At 49.3% G+C, this 23,252-nt stretch overlaps 1 protein-coding gene across 1 annotated transcript in view; it reads right to left on the bottom strand.

Annotated features, from left to right (window-relative positions):
• The window catches only part of LOC307142079 (zinc finger matrin-type protein 4), a gene marked incomplete at its 5' end in the record, with an annotated part of 217,736 nt that overhangs the window by 92,125 nt on the left and 102,359 nt on the right, over positions 1–23,252 (bottom strand).

Raw genomic sequence — 23,252 nt, 5'->3', positions numbered from 1 at the left:
TTTTGTGCTTCAGAACTTCCGTTAAGGGAATATAGTGATCATCGATGCAGCCTGGTTTTGTGGTGCATTGTGGGACTTTTTAGGGAGTGAACGTTTCAGTGCACTGGAAGGATTTTGCAATTGAGACAGCCCTTGAAATGGCAGACTCCCTGATCAGTGCCCTGACTACTGAACTAGGGAGCTGATTGAGACGGAATCACAGTTTTTCACCTTCTAGCTATTATTATTAGCCAGGTTCAGACAGACAGATGAAGAAGGCACAAAGATGAGGTTAAAGTTCAATTGCAGAGTTTAATAATAAATCCAGCAGGTAGGCTAATATACTGTAGATAAAGAGGCTAAGGCAAATGAGACCGGACAATGAGTAAAGGCGAGGAACTTAAATACACATGGTGATAACCTAAATGACAAACAGCTGTGATGGTTAATGACCATGGGAACTGATGAATGGCGGGGAATTAAAAAAAAAAAGAAACACGTGATGAATGAAAACCAACTAAGGCCTAGTCCATGGCTAGAGTTTTTATTCCTTAGTTCACTTAGTAAAAATCGTTCACCCAAGCACGATTTTAAAAAAAAATCTCTGTCCACATAAAAACACAAAACATGCTATGAAGTGCTGTCAAGTGCATGCCAAACCAACAGGTGGCGATATATATCCCTAACCGTAAAGCCATGTTGGCCAATCAGAAGCCTGAAAGAAAGGTTATTACCATTATTACTCATATAAACAAAGGAGATAGCTGTGCACAATCTGACATCAAACAAAGGATATAATAGCATGCACTCCGACGTCACAAACCAAAATTTCCGGTTTCACCGGGTACACGATAACCGGAGTTTCTGAAAATCTTCACCCTGGCAGGAGTTTCCAAAAAGGTTTGGTTTCAGTGACCTGATACTGTGTTTGCATGTGGATGAATGGCAAAACCACATAGAAAATGCTTCAGTTTGGAAAATACCCGTCTTCGTTTGGACAGGGCCTATAAGCAGAGGTGTAAGTAACAAATTACAACTACTGTACACTGTAAAAAAAAATTGGGGGGAAAAATTGTGTAAATTGATCATTACATATTGGCCCAATAAATGACTTCCAAATAATTATCGCCATGCAAAAAGATGCATTGTACTAATCATAGCTTAAGGTCTTCACTAAAAATTAAAATTGTATATTCACCGAACATATTTAATTGTGCTCAGTCAATCTATGAAGTCGAAGTAAAAAATCCATGTTGGCTGAACAAGTCCTCCGTCTGAAAAACGGTATACGCATGCGCAAAATGCGCTTGAAAAAAACCGTTTGTGTGGAGATTTCAAACGCGGAGACACGGGAGCGGCAGCGCGAGCGGAGCCGAACCAGCAGGTGCTGAAGACCGAGACACATTCCCGAGAGAATATAGATATTCATCTCACAAAGACTTTGGTGAGTATTTAGCACTGACATTATTCTCCAGAGTTTTGCTTTATGACCGGGTATGAAGTTTAAAAGACATTTTGTAGAATCACGAGTTCATGCATTCATTGTTTTCATGAGTGTGTTCTCGTTTACCACATAATTATCTAATGGTAGCCTGTAGCCAATAGTTATAGTTACTTATATGTCTAAAACAATAGGTAATAAGGAAATATAAGTAATTTGTGTGATATGTGCGGCATGCGACTGTTGAACACGGTGCGTTTGGCGTCGGCCTCTTTCTGGGCTTAAGTTATTGCCTTTTAATATCAAACACGTCAAGCTCGTGATTTTCTTATGTCCATTCATTCGTCTCATCCTCATTATATAATGAAGAAACTTCTGTTCTGTCTCTTGCCAGATGTGATGCAGGGGAGCGTCTCGGTTACGGATGTAACCCTCGTTCCCTGAGGAGGGAACGGAGACGTAACGTTAGTGACTAACGAATGGGGGTTTCGCTTAGAAGCCTATCAACTTCGAGTTTAGAGAAAACGCCCAATGGCGTGCCAATGCCAAGGGGCATGCGGAATTTGCATACGTAACTCCGCCTCACTGCGTGAGTATATAAGGAAGTACGAGGCAATATCGCATTATGTTACCTGCTTGAGGAGCCAAGACTGAACTCCTGCGTTCCAGGTAGCACAGCTGATGTGGCAAGGGGATGTTACGTCTCCGTTCCCTCCTCAGGGAACGAGGGTTACATCCGTAACCGAGACATTCCCTTTCGTTCAGTCACTACGACGTAACGTTAGTGACAAACGAATGGGGGTCCCAATATAATCCCGCCACTCAGCTGTCTTCCAGCGCCCTGCGTAAGTGTGAGTACACTGTCGTAAGACTAATACGGACGAAGGACTCCCACTTAACACAGGAATACCAAGGTACACTGGGAAGCATATCCCAGTGAGGGAATGCCAAGATGCCTACCCGTGGGGAGGACTTAAGAGACACATATGACCCGCTAAGGGCTGCATATGGAAGATCTCTAGGGTACCAGCCGAAGGTGGATTTTTAACCCTAGGGGTGGCGGGGACAGGCCAAGGGAAGAAATCCGCTCACTGCGGAGACTTACGGTGAAATACACAAGTGGGGGTCGCCGGAGGGAACCATGCACATGGGGCACCTGGCCGGACATGAGGGTCTGGGCTCGAAAGGGCAGACAGAACTGATGTCGGCGTCGACAGTGCTGGAGGAGCTCAGGGCTCTCGGGGAGCTCACCTGAGGAAATATCGCACGTATCCAGTCCGTGGAGTGGAGTGGCGAGCAAGCGAAGACACCTGAGCCTGGCCCATCACCGGCCCCTTGGGGGGGCGAGTACATAGTCGGACACTGGCTCCACTCGGAGATTGTAGAATCTGGCGAATGTGTTGGGTGTCGCCCAGCCTGCAGCTCTGCAGATGTCTGCTAGCGAGGCGCCATGCGCTAGAGCCCAAGAGGAGGCCACACTCCGGGTGGAGTGTGCCTTCACACCAAGGGGACATGGTCGACCTTGCTGCTGGTAAGCCAAAGCAATGGTGTCCACTATCTAGTGAGACAGCCTTTGCTTTGAGAGAGCACTTCCCTTCCGCTCTCCACCATAACAGACAAAGAGCTGGTCTGAGGTCCTGAAACACTGCGTCATGTCTACGTAGGCGCGGAGGGCGCGTACTGGACAGAGCAATGCCAAGGCTGGGTCTGCCTCCTCCAAAGGCAGCGCTTGCAGGTTCACCACCTGGTCCTTAAACGGAGTGGTGGGAACCTTGGGCACATATCCAGGCCGGGGTCTCAGGATCACGTGAGAGTTAGCCGGCCCGAATTCCAGGCACGCTTTGTCAACCGAAAATGCCTGCAGGTCCCCGACCCTCTTAACTGAGGCCAATGCGGTCAGCAGAGCCGTCTTCATAGACAGGAACTTAATATCAACCGACCGCAAAGGCTCAAAGGGAGGTCTCAGCAGAGCAGTTAACACTACTGCGAGGTCCCAAGAGGGTACGAGAGGAGAGCGAGGAGGATTCAGTCTCCTGGCTCCCCTCAGGAACCTGATGACCAGGTCGTGCTGACTTACCTTTTTGCTCTCCAAGAGATCGTGGTGGGCAGATATTGCGGCCACATATACTTTGAGGGTGGAGGGAGACAGCCTTCGCTCCAGCCCCTCTTGGAGAAACTCAAGCACGGACCCGATCGGGCATTTCCAGGGGTCTTCTTGGCGGGAAGAGCACCAGGTGACGAAGAGGTTCCACTTCAACGCATAGGCATGCCGAGTGTACTCTGCCCTAGCGGAAGTGATGGTGGCGACCACCGTAGGTGGTAGGCCACTCAAACCTGCCGCGTCCCGTCTAGGAGCCACACGTGGAGGTTCCAGAGGTCGGGACGCGGGTGCCATAGGGTGCCCCGTCTCTGAGTAAGGAGGTCCGGTCTCAGAGGAATAGGCCAGGGAGGGGCTGTCGCAAGGAGTACGAGTTCGGGGAACCAGGTCCGGCCGTGCCAGTACGGGGCGACCAAAAGGACCTGCTCCTTGTCCTCCCTGATCTTGCACAGGAGCTGTGCGAGTAGGCTCACTGGGGGGAACGCATATTTGCGTAGGCCCCGCGGCCAGCTGTGCGCCAGTGCATCCGTGCCGAGCGTGCCCTCGGTCAGGGAATAGTACAGGCTGCAGTGGGAAGAGTCGTGGGAGGCAAACAGATCTACCTGTGCGTCGCCGAACTGTTCCCAAATCAGCTGAACCGTCTGGGGATGGAGTCTCCATTCTCTCGGGAGAGGCTGAACCGCGAGAGCTCGTTGGCTGCGTGGTTCAGGACTCCCGGAATATGGACAGCAAGAAGGGACCTCAGGCGCTTCTGACTCCATAGAATGAGATGGCGGGCGAGTTGAGACATACGGCGGGAGCGTAGACCGCCCTGGTGGTCGATGTACGCTACTACGGCCGTGTTGTCTGTCCGGACAAGCACATGTTGGTCCCTCAGCAGCGCTCGGAAGCGGTGCAGGGCAAACCGTACTGCCAGCAACTCGAGGCAATTGACATGCAGGAGGTGCTGGGGTCCTGTCCAGCAGCCCGCGGCTGCTTGTCCATTGCACATGGCACCCCAGCCCGTGGCAGAGGCATCCATCGATACGACAACATGCCTGGAAACTCGTTCTAAGGGCACACCGGCCCGAAGAAAACTGAGGTTCGACCACGGGGTGAGCGTCTGTAAGCAGGCCCGAGTCACTTGGATCCGGAGCGTGCCAGACTGCCATGCCCATCTCGGGACTCGATCGCGAAGCCAGTGCTGAAGCGGTCTCATATGAAGCAATCCGAGCGGCGTTACCGCGGCTGCAGATGCCATATGCCCCAGGAGCCTCTGAAATAGTTTCAGTGGAACCGCACTCTTGCTCTCGATTTGACGGAGGCAAGTCAGCAGAGACTGCGCGCGCTCGCTCGAAAGCTGCGCGTACATGGCGACCGAGTCGATCTCCATACCGAGAAAAGAGATCCTCTGCACGTGGCAAAGTTTGCTCTTTTCCCAGTTGACCCGAAGGCCCAGACAGGCTAAGTGGTGGAGAACCAGATCTCTGTGTCCGCAAACCTGCTCTCGAGAGTGGCCCAGTATGAGCCAGTCGTCGAGGTAGTTCAGGATGCGAACCCTGTGCTGCCGAAGGGGCGCAAGGGCTGGAAGGGCGTAGGAACGGTCTGTGTCGAGGAAGGATGGAGACATGGAAGTAGGCGTCCTTCAGGTCGATCGCTGCAACCAATCGTGAGGACGAACGCATTGGAAAAGGCGTTTCGCAGTCAACATCTTGAACGGAAGCCGGTGAAGGAATCGGTTCAAGATGCGAAGGTCCAGGATTGGTCGTAACCCACCGGTTTTCTTGGGTACAATGAAGTAGGGGCTGTAGAACCCCGACCTCATTTCGGCTGGAGGGACAGGCTCGATCGCACCCTTCGCCAGTAGAGTGGCAATCTCCGCACGCATGACGGGGGCATGGGCCCCGGTCACGGTATAGCGGACTCCCCTGTAACGGGGAGGAGCCTGCGCGAACTGAATCGCGTAGCCGAGCCTGACGGTCCGGGCAACCCAGCGGGACAGCCCCGGAAGCTGAAGCCAAGCTTCCAGAGACTGCACCAACGGGGTCATATGGACGGCAGACGTACCCTGGGTGGGGCAGCGAGGCAGCGTTACCGGCCCGGACAGGGGAGGCTGTTGGGCATCCCGGTCGGGCCACGGTTAACGGCTGCGTCCTGACAGACGAGACCAGGGAAGGACGCACGTTCCACTGTGGTCTGCTCTGCCAGGGGGCTGGCGACAGAGAGGGATGCGAGTGGCGAGACCCGAGGGTGGCGCGCACTGTCATCACCGGTCTCTGGGTCCTCAGAGACAGGAACATGAGTTCTTTCCCAAGCGATTTCCCAAGGATTTTCCCCCGGCCCTCCACCGGGGGAAGGAGAGGCCCTGCTACCATCCCCTGGGAAGAACTGGAACCCATCTCTGAGTTGTCCACCTCCAGCCTGGCGTTTAACCAGTCTGGGGAGCGGACTGGGTGACATCCTCAACCACCTCCACGGCGCGGCCCAGGTGAAGGCTGCTGCTGGGGCCGGGCGGGAAGAGGGAGGGCGCCCTCGGTGGCGAGCGGACTGAGGCGACTGAGCCGGCGGCTGGTGCAGCAGCTGGCCGCCGGGGCAGTACGTGTTACAGCCTCAGACTGCTCTGGGGCGGCCGAGAACTGTTGGGCGCAGTTATCAGCCGCGCCGCCGAAGAGGCCAGCCTGGGATATGGGTGAGTTGAGGGGGCGGGCCCACTCAACGTCCTCCACATCACCAGGTAAGGCAAGGTGTTCTCCCGGACCACAGCTGTGGACATCGCCCGACCCAGGGAGCGTGCGGCCACCTTCACCGCCCGGGGGCGGGGTCAGTTGCGGCACGCAGCTCAATGAAGAGCCCTGGGTCGGCTCCACCCTTGTGCATGTGCAAAGGGGCGGCGGCCTGCCCGTAGCTCTGCGGGACCACGCCACCGAAGTAGACGAGCCCACAGGCTTTGGGAGGGTGCTTAGGACAGCCACACCACGCCACGCCACGTCAAAGCCCTCTGTGGACACCGTAGTGCGCAACAGAGAGTTTAACAGTGGGGGGGAGGGGGCCCCAGTGTACCCTAGGCCGCGGCCCCATCAAGGGCAGAGAAGGCGGAGGAGGCCACCAAACGGTCGCGGGAAGCACGGGGACTTCCGGGAAGCACGGGGACTTCCGGGACCGCGTGATCTCCTCATGCACCCCGGGAGCGAAAGGCATTGGGGGCGGGGCCCAACAGCTGTCGGGTGCCGCCCCCAAAAACCAATCGCGCAACCACGAGCACCCGCGACTGGGCGGAGTTCCACACCAGCGCGTGACTCACGGCTGCCCGAGATAACATGGCTGTCAACTTTAGGTCAGATCAGGCAGTGCTGACACACCCGGAGGTGGAGCACAACCTAATCGTCATCCCCAAAGGACTCCAGCCCACCTTGGGATGCGGCGATCGATATCTCCCTGCTATCCGGAGCGTGAACTGAACGAACGGGGCGTCAGAGACGGGCCGTAGATTCACTCGCGGGAGCGATGTATAAGAGGGGGGCGTGGCCCGAGGAATGAACGTCGGGGTTCTTAATACCACAGCACTGCCCTCAGGTCACCCTGGCCACCAGCCAAAGTACCATCTCACTCGCGGACGGTAGATTGGGGTGTGGCAGAGGGGACTCTCTCTCCTCGACCGCGACATCGCGATGGTCACGCCCCCGCAATGGAAAGCGTGACACATCCGCAAACACTGCCCGAACGTGCTGAAGCCCAAACACGCTCGAGCAGTGAATGCGTCCATAGACAGCAGCGGAAAATCGATCGCACCCGGAAGTGCACGGGCGAGCCGTCTTGAAAAAGACGTGCCACGCGCAAGCTCTTTTTGTGAGAGGAAAGCCTCGCAGTCGATGCCGAAGCGCCCAGGGAAACACACACCAGCTGTCAAACGGACCACTGCGCAGATCAGCAGGCAGGAAGTATGCGATCACTGGAACGCGCCGTTACACCAACACCGACTGGAAGCTGCTCGTCTCGAAAAAGCTGACAGAGTCTCAGAAGGCTGTAGGAGTGAAGAGGTAGGTTCTCTTGGCTCCGAAAGCAGAACATAATGCGATATTGCCTCGTACTTCCTTATATACTCACGCAGTGAGGCGGAGTTACGTATGCAAATTCCGCATGCCCCTTGGCATTGGCACGCCATTGGGCGTTTTCTCTAAACTCGAAGTTGATAGGCTTCTAAGCGAAACCCCCATTCGTTAGTCACTAACGTTACGTCGTAGTGACTGAACGAAAGGGAACTTCGTCATTAATGTTAGTTTTTATTTTTATTTGCAGGTTTTTAGCTTGCCGTGCCGTGTTTTCTTCACCACAACAAGACATCCTGTTATGCAGAAGACTTATTGAATGTATTCAGAGTTTTTCCTTATTGAAAATAAGGTATTTTCACCCAAATATCCTGTGTTGGAATTTACTTGTTAATAAAGTAATGTGATAAAATGCCCCAAAATTTTCTTGGGCGGGACAGCGGGCTCGTGGGCTGGAGCCTGGACGGGGCCGTGGGCAGGAGCCTGGACGGGGCCGTGGGCTGGAGCCTGGACGGGGCCGTGGGCTGGAGCCTGGACGTGGGCTGGAGCCTGGACGGGGCCGTGGGCAGGAGCCTGGACGTGGCCGTGGGCTGGAGCCTGGACGTGGCCGTGGGCTGGAGCCTGGACGCGGCCGTGGGCTGGAGCCTGGACGCGGCCGTGGGCTGGAGCCTGGACGTGGGCTGGAGCCTGGACTTGGGCTGGAGCCTGGACTTGGGCTGGAGCCTGGACTTGGGCTGGAGCCTGGACTTGGGCTGGAGCCTGGACGTGGGCTGGAGCCTGGACGTGGGCTGGAGCGGATGACTCTGACTGGGTTGTGGTGGGTACTGTGGGGTTGTGGGGCCCCTCCTCCACAGTCCCCACCGTAAAAGAAGACCCAGCCAGCAGAAGAGCAAAGTCAATATATTGGGCCAGGGAAAAATGGATCTTCCCCCCTGGCATCTGTGAGCGGATAGGGTCGCTAAGCCCAAACCTAAAAATGTCCTTGAGGGCCACGTCATTAAAGTTTACCTCACTGCATAGTTCACAAAAGTTCTGAACATAATTTTCCAGGGGACGATTCCCCTGGCGTAAACGTAGCAGAGCAACTGCTGGGTCCATAGTTGAGGGGTCAAGTATTCTGTAACGATCTATCCACTGGAGGCAAGTTGAAGGACCCAAGTGCAGTTTATTCCAAATGAAACATAAATCTTAACATAAATCAAAACAAGGACTTGGCATGAACTATAACAAAAACTCACCGACAGCGGATTACAACATTCAATACTTGACAAAGACACATGGCAAACATGAGGGCTTAAATACACACACACTAATGACAAGACAAGTGACACCTGAGAACAGTGATGAGACAATGAACCAATGACAGGACAAGACACAAGATCACATGAGGGCATGGGAGTCACATGACAAGACCAGGAAGTGCACGACAAGACTGTGAACATGACAAACTCAAACATAACCATGAACATAAACTGAAAACAGAACCAAGAACAATGAACATGAACCATCACCAAAACACCCTGTGACAGTATCATATTGAAGTTAGACATTTCAGTATCATGACCACTAATTCATGTCAATAAGATAAAAGTGTGTTTTGTTGAAAGTAGCTATTTTCTACATATATCTATGATTTGATTAAATATATATTGGTAATTCATTAAATATTGCAGGCTAAAAAGTAACTAGTAATTAGTACTCTGAGTAGTTTTTGAGAAGAGTACTTAGTACTTTTACTTAAAGGTGCACTATGCAAAATTCTTTGAGTAAAATATCCAAAAACCACTAGGCCAGTGTTATATATTTTGTTCAGTTGAGTACTTACAATATCCCAAATGTTTCCAACTATTTGTAAATTGTGAGAAAATTGCTATTTCAACCAAGGAACCGGGACGTGTGAGGAAGTCGCCTGTCGATTGCGTCATATCTGCATTACCCTCGGTTTCCGGTTTTATTCTGCAGAAACGCTTTACTCTCACTGCAGTGTGAACAAGTGTCATAACATAATTTCAACACACTCAGATGTATCTAATATGATAAACAGAGCTGCGTTACCTCATACTCATGACCGGAAAATCGGAAGTGGCGCCGGTGAATGTGTGATAAATTAAAAGTCACGCCGGAGACTGTGTCATAATAAAATCCCGCCAGAGACTGTGTCATAATAAAGGTCCCGTCGCTCTTCTCATTAACAATCGCTCCAGCGGCCTTGCTCAGCTCCACAATACTCGGTCCTGCTCTGCTTCATACTACAGTAACGTTAATAATCGCATCCATGAACATGATTTCTGCCCGAGTCCTATCCTTATTCTTTTCCACCGGCTGGGAGGTGAAGACCACGTCCCAAGATTCTGCGCTCAAACGTGGCGTCATCAAACTACGCCTTTGTTTTGAACAGGCAACCTCTAGTGGACGGAAAAGTTACATAGTGCACCTTTAAGTACTTTTTTGACACCAGTACTTTTACTTGTAATTAAATATTATTTCAGAAATGTAACAGTACTTGTTCAGTACTCTTTCCACCTCTGCCTAAAAGTCCATGAAAATGAAACTAAAAACAAACAACTGAATAAATGAGACATTTATACATAATATATACATTTTCAAAGGGGTTCTTTACATTAAATTGGTTTAGATATATTGCTCAGCCATAGTCTCCAGTCAGCCATAGTATTCCATTACTAAGTAATAAAAGATCAGACATTAAATTAATAAAAATGTCCAACAGAATTACTTTAACAAAGTTATTGCTCCAGTTATTTCTCACATATACATTTAGATTTAGTCTTTTTGCAATTTAGAAGTGCTAAAATATAACGTTACGTTCCAAAACAATTTTCGATGGACATCAAGAAAACAAACACATAAAATATTCAGCCAGTGCTCTCTGGCTGATCAGATGTACTTTGGATTACAGAATCTAACAGCCAGAAGATGTTTTGAATATTCATATGTCAGTAAAAACGGGCACAGACGAGCACAGTATGATTACAGCCACATTGTGTATGCTGCGAGCAGCTGCCAGTGGCTTGAACTGTCCTTCTCGTCTCTGGAGACTGGACTGTGGATTATTGGGCCACTATCAATTCTAGCACAGACAGGGCCCTTGGCATTCTCCCAACCCCCCGCTCTGAGTCAGGTCCTGATCCAGTCCAGCAGGAAACAGGTCAGCTTTAAGTAAATCAGGCGAAAAAAGAAAAGAAAAAAAAACTGTCCCAGTTCACTGACCTGCCTTTCAAAGCAACAATCCAGCTTATCAGCTCTTATAAACACAACAAAGTCAGTTACTGGAATGAGCACACCGAACACTCCTTTAGAGCATCCTTAAGATCAGTGATTCCCAGGCAGGGGAATGTGAACCCCAGGGGATATTTTAGCAGGTTGCATGTGAGGTACTTGTAAAGACTTTGCCTTTGTAGATCTACATAACAGGAAAAAAAAATAAAACAAACTAAAAATACTAGATCTGTCTAAAGATACAACAGCTAAAAAAGTAATAAATAAATAAAAACTAATATTAGTAATAATTGCAAAATATGTGTGTATGCATGCAATTGTTATTTTGATCAACATAATTTCTGCACATCCTGATTTTGCAGAGTTAGATGCGTTCCTGCAGTCAACATATTTTGTTAAAAAGTAAATTTAATGAGGAGACATTTAATATAAATGTAATGCTAACCATATCCCTACTCCTAAACCTAACCCCACCCACAAGTTATCCCTAAAATCAGAAGAAAATTATAGGTGAATAACATGTAGATGAAGATTGTACTTGGTGAAATAAGGTTCTGCATCATTTCCGCCACATAATAAACACAAAACATAATGAGATGTGGTGAAAAAAAGTGTAATTCTGAGTCCACAGAGATTGTATTGAATAAACAAGCCATATCTGTATGTAATATATACCTCTAAGATCATTTATAGATGTTTCTATATATGTCTGAAGAAATCTCCAGAGCCTCAGTTCCAGCAAGATAAAATCAATAGCTGTTGAACATAATTAGAATCACAATCTCAGTTAAGAGAGCAGGAAAAAACATTAAGTGACTGACTGTTTCCTGTTATAACACTGAATGTGGTGTTGTCTGTGCGTGAGATCTTTCCAGATTGATATCAGAGGGAATAAGATATGGAAAACCTGTGAGGGAAGTATGAGGGAAGCCATGTGGAGGGTGAGTCTGAAACACATCAGTGATGTTTAAGATGATTGAGAGTGTCAGGGGAAAATACTGTATATCAGTTTGACAGGTTAATTTGATGCTTCATGGGTTAAACATACTTCTTAAAGTAATAGTTGAGTCAAAAATAAAAAATCTAATCATATACACTACGGTTCAAAAATTTGGTATCAGTATTTATTTGTATTTTTTTTAGAAAGAAAAAAAATATCAAAAAATCCACAATCCAACAATATTAAGCGGCACAACTGTTTTCAACATACAGTAGATACTAATACGAAATGTTTCTTGAAAACAGTTATTCCCTTTCGTTCAGTCACTCCGACGTACGTCAGTGACTGACGAATGGGGGTTTCGCGTAGAAGCCAATTACCTTCGAGGTGTTTAACAGCGCCAAATGGCGTGCCAATGCCATGGGCAATGCGGAATTTGCATACGTAACTCCGCCCCACCGCGTGGGTATATAAGGAAGTACGGTGCCAACATCGCATTATGTTTCTGCTTTGGAGCCAAGAGTACCTCTTCACTCCTTCAAGCCTTCAACTGAGTCTTTGTCAGCCTTCGAGACGAGCAGCTTTCCAGAGGCGTTGGATCTACGGCGCGTTCCAGTGATCGCATACTGCCTGCCTGCTGATCTGCGCAGTGGTCCGTCTGACAGCTGGTGTGTGATCCCTGGGCGCTTCGGCGTCTCTGCGAAGCTTCCTCTCTAAAAGAGCTTACACGTGCCACGTCCTTTTCAGGATGTCTCGCCCGTGTACTTCTGGGTGTGGCCGGTCGTTGACTTCCTTCGATGGGCACGATCTCTGCTTGGTATGCTTGGGCGTTCAGCATGCTCAAGCAGCGTTCGTGGATGAGTCATGTTCCCACTGCGGGAACATGACCATCACGGTGCTGCGGTCTAGACTCAAAGACCTTCGTACAGAAGTGAGAGTCCCCTCAACCACACCCCGATCTACCGCGCCCCCCGTGGCCGGTACTTCGGCTGGTGGTCAGGGTGACCTGAGGGTTACGGTGTGGAACAAAGCCCCGACGCTCATGCCTCGGGCCACACCCCCCTCTAGCGTACCGCAACCCGCGAGTGTCCAGGCTGAAATCGCGGGGCCAGCTCCGGCTCCCCCGCGCATTTCGTTTGGCGCTCCGGAGGATGATGCGATGTCGGTCACCGCATCACAAGGTGGGCTCGAGTCCTCTGAGGATGAAGACTCGGCTGTGCTGCCGCCTTCGGGCGCGCCAGCATTGCCCGAGTCTGACCCAGAGCTGACAGCCATGTTGTCTCGGGCAGCCGCGAGTCTAGGGATAGAGTGGAACCCTCCGCCCTGTCCCGAACGCTCGCGGCTCGATGATTGGTATCTGGGGGCCCGCGCTGACTCACGTCAGTCCCCGCCCTCAATACCTTTCTTTCCCGAGCTGCATGAGGAGATTGCCCGGTCCTGGAAGTCCCCGTTGTCTTCCCGTGATCGGTCTGCAGTCTCCTCCGCCTTCTCCATCCTTGATGGGGCCGCGGCCAAAGGGTACACTGGGGTCCCCCAGGTTGAACGTTCTGTTGCGATGCAACTGTGTCCTCAGAGCGCTTCGACCTGGCGTGGCGATCCTAAGCACCCCTCCAAAGCCTGTCGATTCACATCAACCTTGGTGGCGAAATCGCACAGAGCTGCGGGGCAGGCTGCCGCCTCTTTGCATGCCATGGCGATCCTACAGGTCTACCAGGCCAGGATCCTCAGGGACATGCACGAGGGTGGAGTTGATCCGGGGCTCTTAAATGAGCTGCGTGCCGCCACCGACCTCGCTCTCCGGGCGACGAAGGTGACCGCACGCTCCCTGGGTCAAGTGATGTCCACAGATGTGGTCCAGGAGCGACATTTGTGGCTAAACCTGGCTGATATGCGGGACACCGAGCGGACACGTTTCCTCGATGCCCCCATATCCCAGGCTGGCCTCTTCGGCGGAGCGGTTGAAAACTTTGCCCAACAGTTTTCAACCGCCCAGAAGCAGACTGAGGCTCTCAAACATGTACTGCCCCGGCGGCCAGCTGCTGCCTCCACCCAGCCGCCGGCACAGTCGCCTCAGCCTGCTCGCCACCGAGGACGCCCTCCTAAGGCTCCCGCCCCTCCCACCCGGTCCCAGCAGCAGCCTTCACCCGGGCCGGGTCGCGGAGGAAGCCGTAGGAAGGCGTCCAAGTCCCCTCAGGCCGCCCCGCGCCCCGCTAAACGCCAGGCCAAGCGGCGCTCCTGAGACGGACGGCTCAGGGATGGGATATTCTTTCCAGGAGATGGTAGCAGGACCACTCCTTCCCCCGGTGGAGGGCCGGGGGAGAATCCTTTGTTTAGCTGCTGGCCCCCGGGTCAGCAGCACCCTATTACGGTCAAAGAAAGAATTAACACTCCCATCCCTGAGCCCCCAGAGTCTGGCGATGCCAGTGCGCGCCACCCACGGGTCCCGCCACTCGCATCCCACTCTGTCGCCAGCCCCCTGGCAGAGCAGACCCCAGTGGAACGCGCGTCCTTCCCTGGTCTCCTCTGTCAGGACGCAGCCGTTAACCGCACCCCCACACCGGGACGCCCAACAGCCTCCCTTGTCCGGGTCGGTAACGCTGCATCGCTGCCCCACATCGGGTACGTCTGTAGTCCGAATGACCCCGCTCGTACAGTCCCTGGGAGCCTGGCTTCAGATTCCAGGGCTGTCCGGCTGGGTCGAGAAGACGATCAGGCGCGGCTACGCGATTCAGTTCGCACAGGTTCCTCCCTGTTTCCGGGGAGTCCGCTTTACTATGGTCGGGGCCAATGCCCCTGTCATGCGAGCGGAGGTTGCCACCCTACTGGCGAAGGGTGCGATCGAACCTGTCCCTCCAGCCGAGATGAAGTCCGGGTTCTACAGCCCCTACTTCATTGTACCCAAAAAGACCGGTGGGTTGAGACCAATCCTGGACCTGCGCATCTTGAACCGTTACCTTCACAAGTTTCCGTTCAAGATGTTGACAGCGAAACGTCTTTTCGAATGCGTTCGTCCCGACGATTGGTTTGCAGCGATCGACCTGAAGGACGCCTACTTTAATGTCTCCATCTTACCACGACACAGACCGTTCCTACGGTTTGCTTTCGAGGGGCAGGCATACCAGTTTGCGGTCCTCCCATTCGGGCTATCTCTGTCCCCTCGCGTCTTTACGAAGATTGCCGAGGCAGCCCTTGCGCCCCTTCGGCAGCACGGGGTTCGTATCCTGAACTACCTCGACGACTGGCTCATACTGAGTCACTCTCGAGAGCAGGTTTGCGAACACAGAGATCTGGTTCTCCACCACTTAGCCTGTCTGGGCCTTCGGGTCAACTGGGAGAAGAGCAAACTCTGCCCAGTGCAGAGGATCTCTTTTCTCGGTATGGAGATCGACTCGGTCGCCATGTGCGCGCAGCTTACGAGCGAGCGCGCGCAGTCTCTGCTGACTTGCCTCCGTCAAATCGAGAGCAAGAGTGCGGTTCCACTGAAACATTTTCAGAGGCTCCTGGGGCATATGGCATCGGTAGCCGCGGTAACGCCGCTCGGTTTGCTACATATGAGACCGCTTCAGCACTGGCTTCGCGATCGAGTTCCGAGATGGGCATGGCGGTCTGGCACGCTCCAGGTCCAAGTGACCCGGGCCTGCTTACAGACACTCACTCCGTGGTCGAACCTCAGCTTTCTACGGGCCGGAGTGTCCTTAGAACGAGTTTCCAGGCATGTTGTTGTATCAACAGATGCCTCCGCCACGGGCTGGGGTGCCATGTGCAATGGACAAGCAGCCGCGGGCTCCTGGACAGGACCCCAGCGCCTTCTGCATGTCAATTGCCTCGAGTTGCTGGCAGTACGGTTCGCCCTGCACCGCTTCCGAGCGTTGCTGAGGGGTCAACACGTACTTGTCCGGACAGACAACACGGCCACAGTAGCGTACATCAACCACCAGGGCGGTCTACGCTCCCGCTGTATGTCTCAACTCGCCCGCCATCTCGTCTTATGGAGTCAGAAGCACCTGAGGTCCCTTCGTGCTATCCACATCCCGGGGGTCCTGAACCGTGCAGCCGACGAGCTCTCACGGGTTCAGCCACTTCCTGGAGAATGGAGACTCCATCCCCAGACGGTCCAGCTGATTGGGGAACAGTTCGGCGACGCACAGGTAGATCTGTTTGCCTCCCAAGACTCTTCCCACTGCAGCCTGTACTATTCCCTGACCGAGGGCACGCTCGGCACGGATGCACTGGCGCACAGCTGGCCCCAGGACCTACGCTTATATGCGTTTCCCCCAGTGAGCCTTCTCGCACGAGTACTGTGCAAGATCAGGGAGGACAAGGAGCAGGTCATGTTGGTCGCCCCGTATTGGCACGGCCAGACCTGGTTCTCAGAACTGCTACTCCTTGCGACAGCCCCTCCCTGGCCTATTCCTCTGAGACCAGACCTCCTCTCTCAGAGACGGGGCACCCTCTGGCACCCGCGCCCAGCGCTCTGGAAGCTCCACGTGTGGCTTCTGGACGGGGCGCGGCAGGTTTGAGTGGCCTGCCACCTACGGTGGCCGCCACCATCACTTCCGCTAGGGCAGAGTCTTCACGACACCTCTATGCGTTGAAGTGGAACCTCTTCGTCACCTGGTGCTCTTCCCGCCAAGAAGACCCCTGGAAATGCCCGATCGGGTCCGTGCTTGAGTTTCTCCAAGGGGCTGGAGCGAAGGCTGTCTCCCTCCACCCTCAAAGTTTATGTGGCCGCTATATCTGCCCACCACGATCTCTTGGAGAAAAGGAAGGTAAGTCAGCACGACCTGGTCATTAGGTTCCTGAGGGGGGCGAGGAGACTGAATCCTCCTCGCTCTCCTCTCGTTCCCTCTTGGGACCTCTCAGTAGTCCTAAGTGCTCTGCAGAGGCCTCCCTTTGAGCCTTTGCGGTCGGTCGATATTAAGTTCCTGTCGATGAAGACGGCTCAGCTGACCGCATTGGCCTCTCTTAAGAGGGTCGGGGACCTTCAGGCAATTTCGGTTGACGAAGCGTGCCTAGAATTCGGGCCGGCTAACTCTCACGTGACCTTGAGACCCCGGCCTGGATATGTGCCCAAGGTTCCTACCACTCCCTTCAGAGATCAGGTAGTGAACCTGCAAGCGCTGCCTTTGGAGGAGGCAGACCCAGCCTTGGCATTGCTCTGTCCAGTACGCGCTCTCCGCGCTTACGTAGACAGGACGCAGTGTTTCAGGACCTCAGACCAGCTCTTTGTCTGTTATGGTGGAGAGCGGAAGGGAAGTGCTCTCTCAAAGCAGAGGTTGTCTCACTGGATAGTAGACACCATTGTTTTGGCTTACCAGCAGCAAGGTAGACCATGTCCCCTTGGTGTGAGGGCACACTCCACCCGGAGTGTGGCCTCCTCTTGGGCTCTAGCGCATGGCGCCTCACTAACAGACATCTGCAGAGCTGCAGGCTGGGCGACACCCAACACATTCGCCAGATTCTATAATCTCCGAGTGGAGCCAGTGTCCGACTATGTACTCGCCCCCCCGAGGGGCCGGTAATGGACCAGGCTTAGGTGTCTTCGCTTGCTCGCCACTCCACTCCACGGACTGGATACGTGCGATATATTCCTCAGATGAGCTCCCCGAGAGCCCTGAGCTCCTCCAGCACTGTCGACGCCGACATCAGTTCAGTCTGCCCTCTCGAGCCCAGACCCTCATGTCCGGCCAGGTGCCCCGTGTGCATGGTTCCCTCCGGCGACCCCCACACGAGTATTTCCACCGTAAGCCTCCTCAGTGAGCAGGTGTCTTTCCCTTGGCAAGCCCTGCCACCCCTAGGGTTAAAAATCCACCTTCGGCTGGTACCCTTGAGTTCTTCCATATGCAGCCCACAGCGGGTCATATGTGTACTCTCTAAGTCCTCCCCACGGGTAGGCATCTTTGGCATTCCCTCTCTGGGATATGCTTCCCAGTGTACCTTGGTAATCCTGTGATAAGTGGGAGTCCTACGGCCTTAAGTGGCGGGATCTCACACTTACGCAGGGCACTGGACGACAGCTGAGTGGCGCGGTTATATTGGAACCCCCATTCGTCAGTCACTGACGTACGTCGGAGTGACTGAACGAAAGGGAACGTCTCGGTTACGTATGTAACCCTCGTTCCCTGAGGAGGGAACGGAGACGTACGTTCCTCAGCCACATCAGCTGTGCTGCTGGAACGCGGAGTTCAGATCTTGGCTCCGCAGCAGATACATAATGCGATGTTGGCACCGTACTTCCTTATATACCCACGCGGTGGGGCGGAGTTACGTATGCAAATTCCGCATTGCCCATGGCATTGGCACGCCATTGGGCGCTGTTAAACACCTCGAAGGTAATTGGCTTCTAGGCGAAACCCCCATTCGTCAGTCACTGACGTACGTCTCCGTTCCCTCCTCAGGGAACGAGGGTTACATACGTAACCGAGACGTTTTAAATGGTAATGATATTTCAAAAATATTGATGTTTCACTGTATTTTTTAATCAAATAAATGCAGCCTTGGTAAGGATTTAAAAATCGTACTGACTTTTGAACGGTGGTGTACTCCATGTATAATCCATATAACATTCATCTGTGGAGTACAAATACAAACAGCCCAATGTTTACACTGTTCTTTTAAATGCAATAATACTGAATAGAAAAAAAGGTCTTGTGTGCTATATTCCAACCATTATGAAAAATAAGTTTATTCAAGTGTGCTATTAGTGTACTTATTTTAAACTAAAAAATAAGAAAGTATACTTTCAGTCAACTTTTTATGTACTTCTCACAAATTACTTACAATTGCACTTACAGTAAGTATACCTGACTTGTACTGACAGAAAGGTCTAAGTATATTTGGACTATATATCAATCTCTTGATTGAGATATATTTAAAGTATAATTAAGTATTCCAAGTATACTTGGCTTGTAGTTGTGTTTACTCTTTTGATTGAATATCCTATTAAACACTTTTTTCCACATAGTTTACACATTGTCTTATAAACGTACATTGTTTGAAAATATTGATTTATGATTTATGAAAATGTACAGATATGTTCATAATTCTGAGTATCTGATTTTTTTGTGCAGGCTAGTCCACTGGTAGAGTATATGGGGATTTACTTCAAATCTACTTCACTCTTTCCCCGCCATTGACTGATTATTATTATTTATTTTTTTTGGTCTATCCATGTTTTCACTGTTATACAGTAGAGGGTGCTATTACACATCTACTAGAACATAATCTCTGGATCAAAACACAGGTGAAGAAGAAGCAGAAACATGTGATTGCTAACTTAATTGTAAAACAACGCTATCACCAAACATTAAACAGCTTATTAATCAAAACTGACAAATGTTACCATTAAATGTTAGTTTTTTATGAAACTTACCCACATTCAAGTGTTGATAAAAAAGGGTGGATGAAGCTTGAATTAAATGTTTTTAATTAGTTAAAGTACAGTTAAATGTATATTTCAAGTATAAAAATACCTAAATAGGAACATGGTAATATAAGTGCAAAAATAATATAAAAATAGTAAACTATAAGTATGATGCTATATTCAGTTAAACATTTTTTTTACAAGCATACGTGCAGTATAAAACTACTAGAAGTTTACTGAGTTCACTTCATAGTGTAGCCTACTTTCATTAACTAAAAACTGTACTACAAGTATTAAAATAGTAAACTAGTACTAGTATACTTATAAGTTCACTTGTAGTACAGATGCAGTAAAAATGAGAAACATAGTTGTGCACTAGTTGTGCAATTACATTTTATAACTGTTACAGTAGTACATTTAAACTTATACTTTTATATAATAAAAGTGGGCCAATTTAGTCCCAAGCAGCACTGAAATAGTACACGTTCAGGTTTACTACTAGTATGTTGATATTAGTATACTTGTACTAAATAAAGTATAAATATACTTGAACTTTATTTATGTATACTTACTAGTTCTGTGTGAGGGAAAGTACTATTCATTTGTGTGTATAACTTTTTAATGACAATGAAAGTGACAATGCACCTTTAACATTGCGCTAAACTTAATGTTTAATTTAAGAAAATAGAAGAAACCGAGAAAAAAACACATCCTGTTTGGAAAAACATGAGGATGAGTAAATGATGACAGATTTTTCATTTTTGGTGATCTATTGCTGTTGATTCTGCAAATAGCATCTGCTCGATCTGAATCAGACATTTAAAAATAAAACTGCCATATTTTCATTCCAGAGCAGAGAAAAATTTTGGCTCAAGCATGCTGTGTCAGACATTTTCCTCAGTCTTAAGCCAGGTTTGTATCTCCGCATCCTGCTCACCCGTCACTGCTGACATTTCTGCACTTAAATAAAGGTGCAAAGCAACACTCAGGAGGGCGCTTCATCAGCAAAATGTCTGTAAAACAGCAGTCATGGAAAATCTTAGCCGCACTTCCACTGCAAGGTGTGATGGTGGGAGTCTGTTTCTCTTTCTTTATCCCTACTTTTTCTCTCTGTGGATGTTCTGTCAAATTACTATACCACGCTCCCTAGGGGCAGCTGTCTCGTTGACTTTCAGTGCCCGTGATAAAAATTTTATTGGTATTGACAGCTCTGTTCCTCCTCACCTTGTTCACTAAGTATGAAAACCCAGACAGGACTCTTGACAGCATGTTGAAGCAGTGGACGCCTGACCACCACAGCACGTCTGCCACTCTTTAACCTCACCATTGTTTACTAAAAAGCCAACCGAGTAAATAGCTTTTGCTTAATATTTTCATGACTTTTGAGAAGTACACAGCAAAAAGAAAATGTCTCAATGTTTTTGTCTAATATTCCAGTAAGGGTCAGAAAGACTTTTAAAGGCACACTATGTCATTTTTCGCTGCTAGAGGTCACCTATTCAAAACAAAGGGCGTAGCTTGATGACGCAGAGATTGAGCACGGAATCTTGGGAGTTGTAGTCTTCAACTCTACAGCCAGTGGAAAAGAATCGGGATGGGACCATTATTATTAAGATTATTAACGTTACTGTAGTATGAAATTTACTGCTAGTGAGAGACGGGCATAACACACGACTCGACAGCAGCAGAACTTTTATTATGCCTCAGTCGCCACTTCCGCTTCTTCCGGTCAAGCGTATGTGGGGTAATGCAACGCTGTTTTATTATATTGTATACATTTGAGTGTGTTGAAAATTATGTTATACATTACTCTGTGCGTTTGTTGCACACTGCAGTAAGCTAGATCGATATTAGAATATTGTATTAATAAATGCTGGATGAAACATGACGGAGAAAATGGATTCCTGTACAATAATTAGTTTTCTGTCTATAAATGTCTCCAAACAGTTGTTCCCTTGTCTAATAAAACACATACTATATTAAAGTGTTTCCATGGTTTCTATAAAATAAAACTGGAAATCGATGGTAACACGGTCCATGTCCTGGTTAAAATTGCTTATTTCTCTGGATTTAAACATCATTGGAAACATTTGGGATAATGTAAGTACACAAGTCAACTAAATATATAACACTGTTCCCTTTCAGTCGGTCACGTTCAACATGCGTCGAAAGTCACAGACAAATTGGGATCACTTCTGGAAGCCTTATCATCTTTGAGTGCCTGCACGCATTTTCGGTCAACGAATCGTGGCTAGAATTTGGGCCAGCTATCTCTTTTCCTGAGACCCTGTTCGAATATATGCCCGAGGTTACCACCACTGCCTTCCGGGACCAGGTGGTGAACATGCAAGCGCTGCCCTCGGAGGAGTCAGACCCAGCCCTGGCTTTTCTCTGTCCCGTCCGCACTCTGCGGTTATAAATGGACAGAACGCAAAGCTTCAGGACATCAGAACATCTCTTCATCTGTTACGGAGGCCAGCAGAAGGGAAAGGCCGTCTCCAAGCAGAGGATGGCCCACTGGATAGTGGATGCTATCGCCTTGGCGTACCAAACCCAAGGCGTGCCTTGCCCGCTCAGGTTGAGAGCTCACTCCACTAGGAGTCTTGCCTTTTCCTGGGCGCTGGCAGACATATAGAGCTGCGGGCTGGGAGACAGCTAACACGTTCGCTAGATTCTCCTCATGTGCTCGCTTCAACCGGCCAGTAACATCGAAGTGCATGTTCTAAGTGTCGTCTTGCTGTGCCATTCCCCTCCTCATGGTCCGGATATGTGCGCTCAGAGACTGCAGAAAGTAGAGTTCCCCGGATTAGCGAACCCTGTTGAGCTCCTTTTTAAGCTCCGTGGGCTCTAAGCTATGTATGCTTACATGACACTTCCATTTATGAAGATATTCATTTAATTTATTCTTACAGTTGAATTGTACAATGCCTGAATGCACTGTCATGTGTATATACTGGCACATTTGAGTGAAATGCGACCCTGTTCTCACTGCACACAAGAGCAGACTCTCTTTTACACATCTGGACCAGAGCAGTTGTGTATGTGTGTGTGCTAGGGGACTAAAGTGTTCGCTGTTACCTCCCTACTGAAAGGAAACGGACAAATAAGTACAAACTTCATGGCCTAGTTCTGTTTCCCTGAGCCTGTGACCTGATTCCACCAAGCTGGCCAGTGAATGTGTGTGTTCTGACTGCTGTTTGAAGGAGAGGTGAGTGTGTAGCTTTCTCTCCGCTCACAGACATGTTTTCCCATCGCATCGTTGCTCCGCTCATGTAAAACAGGCCGTCTGCAGCTCACTGTCACAGCTTAGGCTGCGCTCATCATTGCATGTGTGTGTGTGCATCTATTATGATGTGTGTTTTAGTGCTTCATGTGATCTCTGTGCAGTGCATGAAACTCATTCAGTTTGTTTTGGAAGCACAGGAACTGAGTTGGCTGGGTGATGTATAAAATATGTTATATTTATTTATTAGTTACCGGACAATAGAGATTTTGTATTTTAATGTATTGCTATGCAGTTGAGATTGGATGCACACCACAGTAAAAAATAAATAAAACAAAAAAGCTAAGAAATGTATCATTTTATTCAGTAAGGACAATTGAACAAAGTTGAATAAACAGATTATTTTAAATACATTATTTTTTATTTTATTTCTATTCATCAAATAATCTAGAAAAAAAAATATAGAACTTTTTTTTTTTTTTTTACATTGATAATAATAAGACATTACATTTACTGTTTTTTTGTTAACTGTGGATTTTTTAAATTTATTTAGACAAAACATAGAGCTTTAATATCGGCCATGTATCGGTTATTTGCCATAACATGAAAATGATCATATCAGCTCAATATCATTATTTGAGTCTCTTAAAGTCAGGACACTGAGAAAACTGTTGGTTTAGAGTTTGAGATATCTGAGTGAAACTAAATATATCCTTTAAACCATTTCAGAGAACATTTTCTAGGCTGAAAATGATCAGGATATGATTGTTTTAATGATATCACCTGGCTCACAATACAGTATATGTCCTTCAAAACCATAAACAAAATTTTAATTAAATTTAACTCTTTTAAAAACCCATCAGGGTCGCAGTGGTCTCCAGCCGGGATGGAAACTATTGACTTTATCAGCTTGTTTCCACCTGCTTTTCGATGACTCTTTGATTTT

This window comes from Gobio gobio, assembly GCF_949357685.1.
Source record: "Gobio gobio genome assembly, chromosome: 18".
Classification (NCBI taxonomy): Eukaryota; Metazoa; Chordata; class Actinopteri; order Cypriniformes; family Gobionidae; genus Gobio; species Gobio gobio.
Note: the sequence above shows the minus strand (reverse complement) of the source record. Positions and strands in the feature narration are given on the sequence as shown.